The sequence below is a fragment of the Tupaia chinensis genome, unplaced genomic scaffold (genome assembly GCF_000334495.1).
Source record: "Tupaia chinensis unplaced genomic scaffold, TupChi_1.0 Scaffold000075_1, whole genome shotgun sequence".
Lineage (NCBI taxonomy): Eukaryota > Metazoa > Chordata > Mammalia > Scandentia > Tupaiidae > Tupaia > Tupaia belangeri.
Window position 1 is genome coordinate 2,057,486 of NW_006159535.1, and position 5,447 is coordinate 2,062,932.

General features: G+C 54.0%; 1 protein-coding gene across 2 annotated transcripts in view; it reads right to left on the reverse strand.

Moving 5' to 3' along the window:
• Nucleotides 1-5,447, reverse strand: part of SPTB (spectrin beta, erythrocytic) — an 85,058-nt gene that overhangs the window by 4,498 nt on the left and 75,113 nt on the right. The gene's annotated exons all lie outside the window — the stretch shown is intronic.

Here is a 5,447-nt window from a genome sequence, read left to right on the forward strand (position 1 = left end):
GGGGCACCAGTCCCCACTGCCAGGTGAGGCAGGAACAGGTGGGTCTCCTGTGTGCCAAATGAGCACCAAGGAAGGCAGCCTAGCCTGAGTGTCCGGGACCCTGTCCCAAAGGGCTGACTCCCTGAGCAGGCCATGCCTGGACCTCTGGAGCGCCAGAGCTGCCTCAGATGGGAGGGATTCAGCTCCTTTTTCTCCTCCCTTCTGCCCCAGCAACTTGAGACAGAGCTCCAGGACAGTGTGGTGGTGGTTGGGACGAGGGGAAGGAGCCAGGAAAGGGCAGGCCATGTTCTTGTCCTTTAGACCATGGGTCAAACCACAAACTGGAATGGAGGATGGGAGGCTGTGGGTACCCCAGATTGCAGCTTTAAGCCAGAAGGAACTGGGTAGACTTTAATGACTGAAATGACAAGGGTCTGCCTGAGGTGACATTGAGACACAGGCAGAGGTGGCTCGGGGAGATGTTTGAAGGAAGTGGTTGGAAGAAAGTTAAGGCTGTTCATGTTTTATCAAATTAGGGTTCTTCAGTCAATGCCGTAAGCTGGGGTTCCGTAAGATTTTGTTTAAAGAATGGAAAATGTGACTGGAAAAGTTTGGAAACCACTGACTTATCTATAACAAGAAAACCAGTGCTCAGAGAAGTTAAGTCACTTGTCCAAGGTCACACAGCTAACTTAGGCATAGGAAGCAATTAGCATTGGTCAGGTCTGAGTTTCTCTCTCTCTTTTAGTTTGCTATTAAGCGTGTGTGCTTGCCAGAGACAAAGTGAGAAATCAACCCCAAGGGGGATAACCACGCCATAGTGTCTTTTCCTCTGGTATCCTCTCAGGATTTTGGGCATGCAAGCACACGTGTCCAGCTTGTTTCTCAAGCCAGCAGGCCTGGGACACAAAACGTGCAGTCAGCTTGTGAGATTCAGCCGCCTTCACTTCCATGCCACTGGCTGACCCAAGTTCTTGTCTCGTTTTTAGTGTGCTCATCTTTTCATGCCTTCCATTCATGGCTGGGCCACACCCACCTCAATGCATCTTGCTGTTTGTATCTTAGGGTGTCTTCATTGAGCTAGCACTGGCAAGAGGATCTGGAGGCTCCAAAGCCCTGTCAGGATTAGCCGCTAGCTGGGAGGAAGTGAAGGAGTGGCAGGCATGGGATGGGAGCCTGAGGCTGGGGTTCTGTAGGCTGACTCAGGCCAGCTCTCTGTACAGAATGCAGGAGGCGGGATATTAATGCCGAAGGTGGAACCTCTCTCTCCGCACCCTCTTCCAACTGGGCTTGCTCTTCCTCCAGGAGAGGGGGCTTCCACCGCTGCTTCTGGTGATGGGCTTGAGCCCTCCCTGCCCCTATCCTGGGGTCTTGGGAGAAGATGTTGTGACAGAGACAGGGAGGGAAGCCACCAGACCATCACAGCTGCCCTCCTAGCTGGCTTTCCTGGGCCTCTCTGTGGCCATATTTTCTCCCTGTACCTCTACCCAGTTTCCTTCCCTCGGGAAATAAAGGTAGAGTTGGCCAGACTGATTCCCAACTTGGTCGCACCTTCTCTCCCTCGCCCCCTTCCATTTTTGCTGTAGGCCACATGTGCTCTCCAGAGAGACAAAGAAGGAAAGCGAGAAATTGACCCCAGGGGAAATGGCCACGTTCCAATCCTTTCTCCTCTGTTCTCCTCTTTGGATTTTGGGCATGCACACACTTGTGCCTGGTGTGCTTTTCAAGCTGCTTGGTCTGGGACTAGAACCACACAGTTGGCTAGTTGGGATCCAGTGCTTTAACCACCATGTCACTTGCTGGCCATTCCTGGGCAGGGACATCAGAGGCTGTGGCCAATGTGATCAAAAGTTAAACGGCCTGGTTAGGGGTTGGCTTTGGAAAATGGGTGTTTTCCAGTGTATGCAAAGATTTCTTGTGTGTGTGTTTGTGTGGAGAAGATTTAAGTGCATCCTCTGGCCGCCCCCCTGAAGCTAGGCCCTGAAGAGGAACAGGCCAGAATGAGAGGGGAGGACAAGGCATTTGGCTTTGGTAGAGCTTCTCTTCCTCCAGGACTGGAACAAAGGTGGGTGCAAAAGAGCAGGAAGGGCTTTGGCACCCAAGAGAGGCTGGCTGACTCCCTGGAGAGCACCAGCAGAGCCTAGGGGCAGGAGGAGGCAAGGAGACCCTGTGAGCAGAGATACCACGAGCTCTGTGATGGAAGCTGGCCTCTTCCTCTGCCCTCTCCCTCTTCTCTACTGGGACCACCAGCAGAGGCCCTCTTAAGAAGCCCACCCTTTCCCCGCTGTGCTCTTGAACTTGTGCACATACCCCCTCTGAGGTTCAGACCCCAGCTGCTGGGTCAGACGGCAGTGAGTGAAAGTCCCTAGGCCACTGTGGGGAAGGGAGAAATTCTTGGGCTAGTCACTAAGCTTCTGACTCTGGGTTAGTAGGAGGGTTGCCAGCACCTGCTTTACAGGTGGTTTGGAGCACGTTAAAGTGGTGGCGTCTATAGGTGTTGGCTCTTCAATGATCCTTCACCCTCTGCCCCAGCCACCTCCCTCGTTGGGCTTTGCTGAGCAGTTTCTGCGGTCAGTGTCCTGGTTGTCCAGTGCTACGATCTCAAATACTTTGTCCCTGGAGTAGGGATGCTCAGGACTAAGAAATGGAGAAGGGGAATCTCAGCCACTGGCAGGCAAGGCCTCACCCCCTTATTCTTTAGCTGTTTCATTTGGAATATTCACAGGTTCAAGGCAAGAATGGGGTGACTGTCATTCAGAGCAGAGCAGAAGGGGCCTGAGGCCCAACCACAAAGCTTGGAGCAGGAGCCAAAGTGGAGAAGCCCCAGAAAGCGAAGGATGGCCACCAGATACTGCTGAGGACTAGCGTGTGCTACTTAGTGCAAGGTTCTGGTAATGCCCAACTGGATTTTTACACAGAGCCCACAACTTCATAGAGAAAAGACTTGCCAGAAGACCACAGGCATATACCCAGGTGACCAAATGTTCTAAAAGATTCAGTTTTTGAAAAATGACTTGGAGTTTTGGTCTGCACAGGGAGAGCTCACCAGGCCGTGGTTAACAGTTAGAGAGGGGCAGATGCTGCCAGCGTTTCCTCGCTCCTCTGGGTCAGCCCTGCACACAGCCCCAGCTATGAGCATGTGTGTGTGTGTGTGCGCACAGGTTTTCACTTTGCAGTTCCTAAGAGATCAGGAATTTCCTGAGGCCTTTTGTTTCTAGCCATGGCCCTGGGAGGATGATGGAGGTGAATAAGCAATGGGGGTCTTGTTAGGAGAGCAGGCCTGGAGGGAGAAAGCTGGGGACAGCGAGGGACTGAGGGGTAGAGGAAGCTGGTGTGAGAAAACAGAGTCTCAGAGTTAGGGTCATTGGATTGACACTACCCACCCTCTGTCCCATTACAGGGTTCCAGGGAAGCTCAGTGACCAGCTGGGATCACAGAGCAGGTTTGGGGAGAGCTGTAGCAGGAACCCCTGTACACACAGTGCCTTTAAAAAAAAAAGTTTTTTTGCTATAGAGTGTGTGCACTCGCCTGAGAGACAGAGTGAGACAGACAGAAAGCAAGAATCATTGCCTTGGGGGGATGTCCACATTGCAATCCCTCCTCCTCTGACCTCCTCTCAGGATTTTGGGTATACACACACATGTGCGCGGTGTGAGTTTTTAAGCTGCAGGTCCGGGACTTGACTCCATGTAGTCTACCGTTGATGACGTGGGAGTCCAGTGATGTAACCAGTATGTCATCTACTAGTCTCCACACTGTGCCTTTCAAATCTGAAAGTGACACATCCGAGGACAGCTGGCTGGCGCTGGGCACACAGGGCAGGCAGGGGACAGAGGAGCTGAATGACTGTGCAGAGACCATGCGTGCCCTGGGCTGCACTGCCTGGGCTTTGAACCTGTTGCAGCATGAGGTGGTAGCAAGGATCCGTCCCTGCCTCAGTATAGGTCAGATCCACCAAGGACTTCCCTGCCGGGCAGCTGAACAGCTGAACCCATGCCTGCCGGGGCTGCAGGGTCAGGCTGGCCACATGGTTTGGGGAGAAGGGCCCACCTTCCCCAGGTCCAGGGGGAAATCAACTGGGTGGCAGGTGACAGTCTGCTGCCCTTGGAACCCTGTCATGGTCAGACATGGAGACCTCGCCCATCAGGTGGAGGGGTCTGCAGAGAGCATCAGGAGTGGGGACACTTGTTGAGGAGTGGCTACTTGTGTGGCAGAGGTGTGGCTATAGGGACAAGCAGTCCTGCCCAAAGGCACCAGAGAGATGAGAGGGTCTGAGAGCCCTCTGTCCCCTGCACTAAGACAGGGCTGCTAAGGTAGTCCCCACATCACCAGGAAGTCATGGCTGAGGGGTGCCCAGCACAGAGATGTCACCCAGAGAAGCAGGAGATGCTCCGAAGGAGGAGGGTCTGGGTGTTTGGAAAAAACTCTGGGTGCCAGGCTGGTGGCAGCAGGGGAGTCCAGACCATGGAGTGGCAGCATGAGGGAGCATGGCCAGGGCTGGGGCTGGACTGGAGAGGCACTGCCTGCAGGAGCCAGGGTCTCTGGTTCAGGGGACCTGCAGCACTGGGTGACGGTTGAGGATATTAGAGGAGGAAAGGGCACCAGGAGAGCCTTTTAGCGCCTACAGGGTCGTAGTCAAAGGGGAGGCCCGGGAACCTGATGGGTGGGGATGGCTGCCTCAGTCTGCAGACTTGTAAAGTCGCGCAGCAGATTCATAAGCTTGACTTCTCAAGCTTGCCTTGCTAGGAAACTGGCGAGGGTAGGGGAAGCGGACAGGGAGTTGTCTCCTCCATAGGAGATGTTCAAAACAGAGACAGGAGGTGGGCAGGCTGGGTCCCTTTCTCTTGTTGGGAGTTGAGGGTGTATTTCCAGGCTCAACCAGCAGGTGGTGCAGGGGACTGCACCCAAATGACCAAGGGTCTTTCGGAGGTTGTGGAGATGCTTGTTGAACCCAGATATAGTTATAAGCATGGAGACACCGGTGACAGGCTCTTCTCTCTAGAGGTAACACTAGTGAGGACCGGGGCTTAGAGATGCACCCCAGAAATAAACCGCTGGGCCTTGGCAACGGAATGAGTGAGCCCAGAACATGCGTCTCAAGGGCAGAGGACTCGAGGAAAGCTGGTTCCAAGGGTTCGGTAATGGACGTCAGACTTCCTATGTGGGGTGTTTCTTTCAAGAGAGGAAGGACTGAGGCATAGGGGTTGGAGGGAAAATGAACTAAAATCTCTCCCTATCCTTTCATGTCTCACAGCCTCCCTGCTGTGTGGGTGGTCCTTCCCCATTCGGCAGATGAGGGAAACCAGGGGTCAGAGAGAATGAGCAACTGGCCCACAGTCAGGCATTTAGTAATGGGGCTTGAGGATGCAGGCCTATCTGGCCCTAAGCGCTGTGGTCTCCCAGCTAACTCCTGTAGGGTGGGAGGCCCGTGCGAGTGCACCAGAGGAAAGCACGTTGTCCAGGGGTTC